We start from the raw sequence: 12,550 nt of genomic DNA on the forward strand, positions 1-12,550 counted from the left end.
TAAGAGCGATAAGTGGGAATATAACAAAAGCGGTGTCAAATAAACTGCTGCTCATTGATTATCACGTTGGACATATAGTCATTCAAAGGGTCAAGCTGTGGATGTGGAGCTGCAAATCAGACAGCAGGGGGAGGCGTTGCACAACATACAACAGCTTAATCGTCCAACACAACATACCCATCCACCCAGGCCTGGTTTCAAAGGGCGAAGGACAAATCAACGAATGGGGAAATAAGAAAAAGTGAAATAAGGTCATGGCGCAGAAAAATGTGGCAAATGTGAAAAGCCACAACATAGATGAAATACATATTGTCTTATTTGCCGAGTATTTAAAAACTGCAACAAAAACGGACATTCATTGGGAGAGTTCAACAGAAGTAAGTTAAGTAAAAGACTTAACATTTTATGAGGTTTCCCAGAGGGAAAAATGCCACAATCAAGAATCAAGACGAACTAGGCAGACGCATAGGGCGCCATCTAGTGGAGTGGGTGCCAGATTGCTGGGCAAAAAAAAAAAAAAAAGCAAAAACTTTTTTCCCCTCCCTCAGGTTTTCTCAAACAAAATATGTAAATAAATTACCCTGCTATTAATTTTGTTTTCTCAATTTTTGTATTGCAGAATTGCGTTGTTTTATTGTGCTATTATTATATAGTTGATACTTTTATTTTGAAGGATACAGGAAAAGGTCTCATAAACCGGTAGGAACTGACGTAAGTGACCAACGTACTTAGTAGCGCCGTCTTCTAGGTCAGAGAAGACATGTGCGCGCCACAGGAAATCAGAGAAAACTGAAGTTTAAAACTAATTCAGTGAATGATTCTTTAGCACCTGGCTGAGAAGGGAACGAGGTTCGTTTTAGAGCAATAATTTATTGTTTAACTAATGTTGCTATATTTCATGTTCATTGTGTAATTTCCTGAATAGTAAAATTACAATTTTCAACCACTGGAGTGTGCTAACGCTCCTTGGTAAATATTTAGCAATGCTATTGCTCAAGATTCTGTTTTATTGACTAAGAATCTGTATTTCTGTATGGTTTATTTTTGTTCTAAGGTATTTATAAAGGCAACAGGCAAGGTTAAAATGTTTATTTACAATATAAATTGTACTCAAGAGATTGTCAAGGCTATAAAAGGTAATAATTTAAGGCAATTAATTTATAGTATATGCTAGGGTGACCAAATGTGTCTTGTTTTGTGAGGACAGACCATTTTCTTACGTGCTGTTGGGGCGTCCGAGGGTTTTATAAATTCATGAAAATGTCCAGTTGGCATTGCGTAACTAATAGGAAGTGAAGTACACAATAGCAACCAATCACATAGGGCTGGCCCTGGATGTTACGTAGTGTCTACGCAAAGACGGTTGCGTTTCATGCTCAAGACTTTAAAAATAAGGTTTAAAAAAAAACATTTTATAAAAATTTGTAATAAAACTTTTTGTTACAAGTGGATTGTCAATAAAACCAAGAAATGTATGTTCAAAGCAAAAAGGAAGGTTTAATTCTATACAAACATAAAATGTAAACACCATTCCGATATTTAATTGAGAATATGCAAGTCAAAAATCAACGAACAACATCATCACAAATCCGCGCCTCATTTCTCCTTTGACGTAATTCAAAAAAGATTAAACTAGCTTGGTGCTAACGGAAGCTCATGGGCTACAAAAAGGTGCTAGCGCCATTAGCAGAAGCTAACTTGGAGCTAAACGAAGTGTATGGCCGGCCCAGTGTCCCAAAATAGCCTTAAATCTCACAACTGGCTTTGCTTTAGCCACTGGCCTTTAAACTAGATTAAATCATGAAAATTAAGATTCCCTGTGTGGCTGTGAGGGAGTAAACGAAAGTTGAGTGGCAGCGGAATTAAAACAGTGTGCGACTTCCTGCTGACTGGCATGTTGACTTTACACTCTCTTTCAGCGGGAGATGTTAAGGACTTTGGAATTTATCACCCTTGATGTCCTCTATTATTAAATACAGTTTTTTTCACTTCACACACACACATTTAAACTCACTGAAGACTTCCTTTTCTAATAGAAGAAGAGAAATAAGCTCTGATGTGGGTGAAAAGGAAAGGATATCAAGCTGACTTTGATTGAAATAGACGGCGTCTTAAGTAACGGACCTTTACGTCCATCAGTGGTCAGCCCGCAGTCGCTTAACAAAGCAGTTTGGTTCTCATTAGTGCGGTGTGCGTCTCAAGGACCACCTCTCAGCTCTGGACGGTCTCTTGTGTGATGGATGCCTCAGGTCTGTATCCTCCTGCATGGCCAAACAAACACTGCGGTGGAATCAGCCCCCGGTGCACAACTGTATATAATAAAGAAGGCCCTAATGGCTTGAACACGTGTGCACGCACGCACACACACCACCATGCAGTCGCCAACCGTCATGCCAAAGGGAATGGAGGAGTCTGTGTGTGTTTGTGAGGAAATGAGATTGCCAGGTTGGTAGGCTGTCATCAGGCAGCGAGGAGGAACTGAGAGTCTTCCTCGCCTCACATGATCTCACTGAAAGACGACCTGCACAGCTGCATCATCCCCATTAGGCCGCCACAGCTAATTGCTCAGCTTGTGAGATTGCTGTAATTACTCACTTTCACACACATACACACACATGGAGTGAGGGCCGGAACATGACGCTGCATTTGTTTAAGACCTTGTTTTTTGTTTTGTTTTTTAGGAAGTTGGATAATTAAAATGCAATTCTATACACACACACACACACACACAAACATATTTGATCTCGAAGTTAATTTTAAAACAGACTAAAACAGTACAATTTTAGTAATATATGGATGGCCGAAGGGGCATATCCCTCCTGCGAAAGAAAACAAAAATGCAATTAATGCTCCCCTAAACATGTTTATTGTTGTCGATATTAATAGTTTAAACAAGTGGTGTCCAAACTATGGCGCCAGGGGCCATTTGTGGTCCACCATCCACTTTTAAGCGGCCTGCGGCACATCCTATACTAAAAATGACCTTTGCTACTAATAAATGTGTTTTTATAACTAGAACTTTTCTAAATACCGTATGTAAAGATCCATATTAACTATTTACAATTAAACAAGTAACATTTCTGTGCATACCACTGTGGTGAATAAAGATAATTAATTGCTTCATGCAAAAATGTTTTTTTCTGCTCTGCAGTATCAAGGTCTAAATTATGAAAATATCACATGTATGATTCCCAAGTGACAGGTTTAAAAAATGGCCATCTTACAACAGATTGATCCTGTTTTGTAAAAAAAAAAGTAAAAGTTAAAAAAAATAATTGAAAGTGGCCGTTGCATCCTTCAGTTAAAAAGTAAAGAGTAAAAGGTTTGAACACCCCTGGTTTAAACAAACTACAATGCCAAAATACTTAAATATCATTTCAAACATGTCTTACATTAGCCTTGAAACGAAATATTTTACAGACTATTTGATATTGCAAACAAGTCGGCAACATGCGTGTGTACTTGCACATGAAGCAAAGACATGACATCTACCAATAAACCGGGCTAAACTTAGCTTTGGACTGTCATTTTTTGAATCAATTATTATACTAATTATTTAGACAGTAAATCGACTAATCAGATAACAAAAATAATATTTGCATTATTAAACAACCACATTTGCAGGTATTATTGTTGTCCTTATGTTCCACGCTCTAATACCAGTGGCTTTCACTGTCTGTGGCAGCCTGGTGAGTGATGTGGGGATCAGCAAATGAGATGCAGTTTCTCAATATGAAGAACACAGCGTATGAGCTTGTAAGTACGGTCTTCCTAAGAGAAAGTTTTTCTTAAGAATGTCAACCTTTTTGTAAATTGGAATGGTTGTGTATCCCATTGATTGTGATGTGTTCCTGTGATAACAGCACAAAATGCATCTTGGGATAGTTTGCTAGTCAAGCCTTCACTATCCAACTGTTGTGTCTTTGGTTTAAGATAGCTGACAAGTAGATTATTTTTTCTTTTTCTTCTTTACTTTCAATTGGAACAGTACTTGGGCCGCGGCTGATATGATATGTGGAACGGACAGGAACGCAAATTTGAGAAACCGCTAGAGTACGGATTTTAGGCTAGCGTGTGGCTGTTAAGCTAACTGCTAACTAGCCTGCATCTTGAGTGTCTGGACGTCAGTTGTGGCCATAGCAGCTCAAGTGTAAATGCGCTTTTTATGAGTTTATTTTGTTCCTTTTTGTTCTGCCAGTGTCTACCCTTGACCACATGTAGGAGCTTTGCACTATGTTCTAATTAGCATTGGTAGGCTATATTAAATTAGCTAACTACAATACCCTTTGACATCAGTTGTAGATTTGCTATGTACAGTAGGTCAGTTCTGCTTTACATCATTTTCTTCTTGATCCCAAACTTGGGACATTGTCTGTCTTTTACCCATTCTTTCTTCTGGCCTGCCGCCATCACACCAAATCTTCTGGGAATTAATTTCTACTTGGAGTGGAGCATAAGGCCTAGTGTGAGCATGGCTCTAAGAAATACGATTTGAATGTAATTTATGGGGGCACACCAAAAAATCCACAGATGGAGTTCTGGATGAGGCAGCATGACGGGTTTGGGTTAAAGGGAAGGTTAAAGCTTATTAATTTGCTCATATTACCCCACATTATACAGTGTTTATACAAAATGTCTCCACACGCAATGACCTTCATTACCATCTTCCCCTTGAGAGGTTCAGGTGTTAAAAAAAGGTTTGTCGAGCTCGAGCCCATGCTTGATTGATAATGTCACATACATCTTGGTACAATTAGATGAGAATACATTAGGACACTGTGGTGCAATTGTTAGGGATGAACTGGAGATGGATGCTCATCATGATGTCTGCAGGTTTTCCATTTCAACATAAACATCGCGCCAGGTCACTTCACTGATGCGTTGGTCCTCTGTGATTAATGGTGCTCACTTCATGACCTCACCTACTGTTACAATTAAAAATCAATCAGACACCATGACATAAAAAAAAAAAAAGTGTAGCTCCATCTTGACTGAAATGAAAACAGACAATCCCTTATGGTGCGCCATGGAGGGCTTTGCTTTGTTTAAAAGTGTCCACAGGAATTATGACCGATGCGAAGATCGTGGCGTGATTTCATTTAAATTTAAATTCATTTCACTTCGTGTTTATTTAAAAAATTCTTTCCATGTGACCAACTCTTCCACTGCACATGATCTGGAATTGGGATTTGATCGACACTGTCGGATAGGTGCCATTTATGGTCCTCATGATGTTTAGTTTTGTGATTGTAGTTTACGATGGTGTGGTATAACTTTTCTAATGTAAAAGACAGAAAAGTGTTACATACAGTTCACAGAACTACAGTACTACCATGGAAAAAAAAATAACCTATGGGAAATAATGGCAACAGAAGTAAACTCACCCAATCTCTGTTTAAAAAAAAATGCAATTAAAATGAATTATGATTATTATTATTGTATTAATCAAAATACGCAGCAGATTTGTGTCTTGGTGAAATCCCCATTTTTAAGGGTCTAGTGCAGCTGACTTTGGTGACTTGCTAGCAAACATTTGTAATACGAGCCGCAAACTCAGTTCATTGCCACTTGCAGTTGAGGTTTAGCCTACTGTCAAAGTAAAGATAAACAAAAGTGAAAACATAGCTTTGCCTTAGGGAAGTCAACTTGACATTGTATAGAAATGTTTGCCATCTAGTGGCAAACTAATAGAATGTAATAATCTAAGCTCGAAGCATGTGCATTTTGAAATGAGAGGCCACACAAATCTACCACCAATTACTACGTTCGCTAAGTTTGCCTCATCCGGGTAACCATAGCAAGAAAATGGCGGTGAAACATGTCAGCCTGCTATAATGTGCAGCACTACCTATGTAATATTAGCGATTACTAGACCTATGATCATATAAAAATAATTTACGTGTATGTGATAGGACATATTTTTCCGGTATTATTGAAATGAATAGTTTTTCAAACGAATGAGCATTGGAAAAATCTAAAAAATTGTACACACTGTCCCTTCAATGCTAAAAAATAATACAGACTGTAACTGACATGCTAACAGTTAGCATGAATAGCAGCAATTTTAGAAGGAATATCTTAATATTTAAACTCAACGGTAGAGCAATGTATGTACACAAATGACAAATAACAATACTCACAGGCGTATTTGCTTTATCCTCTTCAAATGACTAATATTACAGCATCTTTCTGTGACTTGTACTAGTAGAAAAACAAGTACTACTCATCTTTGTGTCTGCATGACTATTATACTGCTTCGTTTTTTTTTTTTTGTTTGTTTTTTGGGGAGAGCTCAGTATTGATCATTTGACATGTCATCATCATTGTTCTCCCTTTTTTTTTTTTGTATGTGTGTTTGTGCGTGTGCGTGCGTGCGTGTAAAAAAAAAAAAAAAGAATTCCCATACCGTTCAACTAAACCGAACACTTCAAAATCCAACCAGAGTCGTGGGGCCGCCAGGAGACCCGAAGAGGGACCAAAGAAAAGAAAGAAAAGCGAAGCCCAGCACCGACTAGACACCACTAACCACCACTAACCACCACTAACCAGAGTCCTTCACCAACCCCAGAGACATCTAAATTCCAACAAATCAGGGAGACCTCAAGGGCCCAAAGGAGAAACTGAGGAAAGGTAGAAAGGACAGACGAAGCACAGTGAGATCCACAGACACCAGCCTCCACCGAATCAATGACCTGAGGGAGAAACAAATTGTGTCTGAGTTTCGATAGATGCTGGTGTGGTGGATCTGGCATGCATGATACTGCTACGTTTCATAATTTGCTATTCTTGTTGTTGAAGTACACTGAATGCAGGTGTACCTAATGCAGTGTCCAGTGAGAGAAAATTGGACTTAGGGTATCGTTCAAGGGCATTAGCACAAATATGAATAACACAAGAGGAATTTCTCAAGCTCTTGAGTTATTCCGTCTTATTGTGGTGTTGACGTCACTATTGAGATATTTTCTTCAAACAAAGGCCTTACATCACCGCAAATCTAAAAGGAAACAGCTTTGGAGTGTGATGTTACTGTATTTCCTGTGAGATACTCCTTGTTTTTTTGTTTTTGTTTTTGCAACCATCTGCCATGCTGGTATTTGGAATGACATAATTTAGCACGCACTTCCTCCATGACCGGACCGGACCACCTGACCGAGGGAACCCCCCGGCGGCCCACGCCAGGCCTGAGACCCTCCAAGCCCCTCATTAGAATGGGTGCTGGGCCTCTGCCAGTATTTTTCCAAGCTTGCCTGTTAAAGTCACCCCCTCCAGTCCTGCTCATCTTTTACCCACATTTGTAGCTTCACCACACTTCAAAAACCCCCTCATCACCCAAAAAAAGTGTCTGAAAGTAAGTGACAGAAAGACGTTCAGACGGCGCCAACTCCCCTTTTATTTCCACAAGCCCTTTTCTTTATTTACTGGATGTTTTGTCATCCGTGATTAAAATGGTGAATACCAAATGGAAGCCTGCTGCATGCGGCGCTTGTTTATTCTCCTCGTGTCTGCACAGCAGACCTTAATGACCCCTGAGGTGCCATTACTGGACGCCTTATCGCCCGTAAAAGCATCTCAGATGCTGCCAGCTTCTTCTTCTCACCATTAATGTGAGCCACATTACACTGATATGCAGCAGTATAATCACCGGGCTGTTGGAATACGAGCAACAAGTAGCTCATATTTGAAGACGGTTATGTTGCACTCATCCCGCAATTTAAAAGCCGCGGCTACCGCTGCTGCAATAAATCCACACTATTTCGAATAACGGGATGAGATGACTACATGCAATCTTGAAAGGTCACATTCTTTCATTTTAGCTATAGAGTGTATATTAAAAGTCTACACACCCTTGTTCAAATTCCAGTTTTTGTCATACCTCATAGAGTATTTGCATTTGCAGAGGTGTCGCACCAAAATATGTGCCCCCATAATCGCGATGAAGGGCTCCCAGCTGGGCCTCATCAATGGGAGGGGTGTTGACTGATATTTTCCCGATGACACATCACAAACAAAAAATGTACTGACTAAGATTACGTTATCTACTAGCTGGGAAGGACCCCCCTGGGGCGCTATTGAGGGTGGGTGGCGGGAGTGGGTGGAGTTAAAATAGGCCACCAACATGCAAAATTGACACCCATGCATATTTGACATTAACGGATGGAGTTAGATGTCATACTCATGTTTTTTATCTTTGAGTTGCCTACTTTGCATGTCGTGGATTTCTTTTATCCTGATTTTATATTTTTTTTAAATCATGTTTGAATACAATGTAATAATACAAGGCTGCCTAAGGTTTCATTACGTGACCATGCGCATAACTCAAATCACTTGTGTTAAACCATCTTACCCCATTGAAATGTAGTGAAATGAATCCTTTCCAGCCCAACCCAACAAAAAATGTAATACAAAGTTAACTCATATCTCAAGGCGCTGCTTTACACTGTTCACCTGGAAGTAATTGGGGCTCGGCGTCTTTTTGAGTGGAGGCCTTTTGAGTGTATGGTCTCATATATATATATAATAATGTGTACATGTGAACTTCTCTTTCATCTTTTTTGTAGCTACTGTAAGTCCTTTTTGGCTCGGGCTTTGACTTCAAGCATCTGAATGTACTTTGGAATTAACCTGAATAAATCAAGTGTTCCTAGAGATCCGTTGCATGATTTCTTTTGTGGATTTGAGACTTACTTGCGAACCACTGGGCTTAAGGCTTTAACCCTTGCTATAAAACTATGCAAGGAGTGCGGTGATTAATGTCGAGTGATCCCTCTTGCATTTATCTTCGTGAGATTTGAACTTTCCGTGGCCATTAATGATCTCCGAGGCTTGTTAGCACTGCCGTAAAGAGGTTGGTAATGTATCAAATGAGATTAGCACACAGTCAGTGAACTTGCGGTTATGTGTGTAATAGCTTGAATGTCTGGTACTGTACTGGGTGGCTTGTTTAATTGTCTTGACGTGAAACATGGATGACTTGAGAAGGAAGCCTTGAGCCTGTTCTCTCCGTGCCAAAATGCTAAATCATGCACATTGAAGAGAAGATCTACTGTATAAGATCTTATTACTTCAGCAATGTTCTCTACACTATTAATCTGTCTAATGAGATTCAGTGCAAGAGCTGTGCCAAAAATTCAATCTTTACAAAGATACAAAATGTTCAGCTCATTCACTCCAGGACATTTTCACTGAAGCAACCCCCTTCGCTCCCGGCTGTTTTACTGGATTTAGGTCCACAGAAAATTCAGTTATATTGCTATAAAAAGCCAAAAGAAAGATTATAGACTCTTCTTTCATCAGGAAAAAAAAGTACATTTGTATCCGTTTCAACTGGGAAAAAGAGCTTGTTGCAACATGGCCCTGGTTGATCTCTTATACTGTACTCTGCTGGCCGTTGTTTGTGTGTGCAATGACTACCATTGGTATACGCAACCTTTTCGGGTCAGCGGCTGCATCAAAGCCTTCTTTCTGCAAGCTCTAGCATAAAAAAACCTTTAAAAAAAACATATGTTTTTGGGACCATGGCAATATTTAAAATAGAACGTTATTATACGTTTTTGGGAGCAAGTGAGTGTGGTTTTAGTTTGCAGTTTTATACAAATGCTCACAAGGGTGGAGTGTATGAAGTTTGCTTTAACTGTACCTAAACACATCATGCCTCAATCTATTTTTTAAACACATCGTTTTGTAATATATTTTCAAAATTTTAATTTTAAAAATCAATTTTTATTGATCAAAAACACAAGGGGTGTGAATTGCCTAGTACCTTTCGATTCGTATCACGATTCATAGGTCACGATTCAATTCGATACCGATTAATCCAGATACGAATCTATAAATTGATTATTGCGATTTTTTATTCAAATTTAGTCATTTGTAGTAAACTTGTACATGTACACTTTAAGATTTGTATGAGAATGTATTTATTTATCTGAAAATTCTGGGTTATAACTGAGCCACTGCATTTAACAAACAGGTTGCAGTCTGTTTGATGTTTGAACAGCACTGAAATAAAATATGAAATAAAATTTTAACGCTTAATGTTCCATTAATATAACATTCTTCCATGCTTAATTTGTGAATCCTAACCCTAAGTAAGACATTTTGTTGATGTTTAAAAATCGATTCGGCCGCATATTGAATCGATTCGAGAATTGTGTGCAGTAATATCGCGATATATTGCTGAATCGATTTTTTCTCTTTTTTTTTTTCTTTGTTATTTTTTTTCTTCTTTTTTTCTGGAATCGATTTTTTCTAACACCCCTAATAAACACAATACGCACACTACAGGGCCTGATGAAATGAAATGGCCAGCTGAGAATGTTTATTAACTAAATGGGCCCTATTTTCGTTCCCAGTGCAAGTCTAGATGGAGTTTTCTTTGATTTGGTACTGTGACCCTTTACTGAGTCTAAAATCTAGTCTACTTCTTATTGCCGGGGCGGCCAGTTCAGTCCAGCCCGTCCAGGGAGGCGTAGTGCAGCTACCAAATTCACAAACATGCTAATCTACACTTACCCTGGCACAGAAATGTCATCGAGAAAACACAAGTAGGCAAAGACTCAAAACTTAACGCTACTCATAGTGGGATCCATTTGTGTACGAATAAATTCATACAAAATAGATAAAACAATAAGTAACACTTTAACTGCTTTTCTAAACACAATGGACTATTTCTACTACTACTACTACTACTTCTGTGTGCAAGTGTGGTGACCTCAGCACTATGTTATTCTGTGCCCCCCATCACGAGTTACTTGACAAGTGAGGAAAAATGCGCATTAACCCCTCAAATGTGCTCAGTGACACCGAGTGGCCCGAGGCAGCACTGTGGCACCTCCTGCTCCTTGAAGCCGGACAACTTGATTTCAATGCGCACACTTTCAAAGGCCGGTCATGGATCGGCGCCTCCGCAGCGGCGTGGCCTTTTCATGCCTTTTAGTTAGCCTTGACGGTTCCCGCCGACGAGCATAGGGGGAGGGAAATAAACTGACAAACAGAAACAAACAAAAGAAATGGTGAGGGTCCCTTTAGAAAACATTTAGTGTCGGACTGAACCTTTTCAGCATGACTTTACTTGACGCTTTGCTTGTGCAGAAGGGAAAGCATTTCAAACAACGTGTGTAGAGGACATAACATGCCATTAATATCACACGGTGCAGGAATGCCTTCGCTCCAAGAATGGCAGCTCAGGTCTAACAATTATGACACCCAAGCCGCTTGTATCAGTTCAAACATCTTCAGCGAGCGGCAGGGGAATGCCATTGAAGGCCGGAGGTAACGCAAGCCAAGGTCAGCCTGTCGCCTAAACGTAGGTATCGGCAAAATAATCGTGTGCTTTCGGGTTCACCTACACAAATAAACACCCGTCCTTGCCGAGGCCTGAGGTCATTTTTTAAAAACGTCGGCCTGTGACGAGCGAGCCGCTGTTAAGAAAGCAAATAAATACGAGAGGACAGGAGGTGGAATCGATGAAGAAAATAAAAAAAGCAAAAATAAACAAAGATGAGGATCTCTTAACAAATCATACGTTGTGGGGCCTCCCTTGAGGCAGTGCTGGCAAACGTAAGGGGTGGAAGGAAGTGAGCATCCATCTCTTAATACCTTATGTGGCAGCATCATTATTTTCTGTTGAAATTGAAATGTGGAATTATGGAAAGGCTTGTGTAAATATGATGGCATAAACTGGCTTGAAAGATGAGGAACTTTTTTTTTCCTGGGAAAAATGCTAAATTGTGGGAAAACCCACTTTGCAAAGCATACAATTACAGATGGCGTCAGTGTGGAACCTCCAAAGTTCCTCCGTCACGTCATCACCAGAGCCGTTTCTCCCCCTTACCCACCCACCCAGCTCCTCATATCTACAGTCCCACTTGGCCTCTATAATCGAGAGGCTGCTGACAGCCATGACCTCACATTTACCCCGTCATTCCCCTCACGCCCAGTCCCTAAGCAGGTGCCGGGACCCGCCGACATCAGCTGCACCTTTGCTTTCCCCGGGCTGCCATCTTGACGACTTGATTTCTTGGATCCCATTGAGTTTAGGTACAAATCATAAAACTTGAAAAGTACACACACACATAATATTGCTAGGGTGTTTTATCAGAGAGGCGAACAAGGATCTTGTAAAGGCGGCTGTCCTCTGGTAAGGTTCCTATAAATTGGAAAATGTAAAAGCTCGGGAGAGATGTAGTACTGGTTGTACCCCAAAACAGCCTTGCTCTGCTCTGTGTGATCCCTTTTCCATTGACCTTTTTTGGGGGCGTGTGGTTAGAATGGAACCACTTTTACATATGATATTTTAAATATGGTTAATTAAGTATTGTTGTTTTATGTGTATTTAGTGTACTTCTATGTCCTGGCAGCGGCCGGCCGGCAACTGAAGAAGAATATCTTGGAGAGTGTTTGCATCTATGAACACAACTGATTGGAAGCCTTTAGAACCAAGCATCAAGAACTAGAAGGTCAAGGAACTTGAGAATATTTAGTGAGTCAGACCATCCCTCGGAAACTACTCCAGGAACTTTTTAAGAATCACACAAACTACTACCCGATT

At 39.9% G+C, this 12,550-nt stretch overlaps 1 long non-coding RNA gene across 1 annotated transcript; it reads left to right on the top strand.

Moving 5' to 3' along the window:
• The first annotated feature begins 744 nt into the window (after nucleotides 1-744).
• On the top strand, nucleotides 745-8,646 carry LOC144059197 (uncharacterized). Its single transcript, XR_013295596.1, has 3 exons — nucleotides 745-849; nucleotides 3,686-3,756; nucleotides 6,443-8,646. It is a non-coding gene; the product is annotated as an uncharacterized LOC144059197 (long non-coding RNA).
• Nucleotides 8,647-12,550: the final 3,904 nt, after the last annotated feature.

This window comes from Vanacampus margaritifer, chromosome 10 (assembly GCF_051991255.1).
Source record: "Vanacampus margaritifer isolate UIUO_Vmar chromosome 10, RoL_Vmar_1.0, whole genome shotgun sequence".
Lineage (NCBI taxonomy): Eukaryota > Metazoa > Chordata > Actinopteri > Syngnathiformes > Syngnathidae > Vanacampus > Vanacampus margaritifer.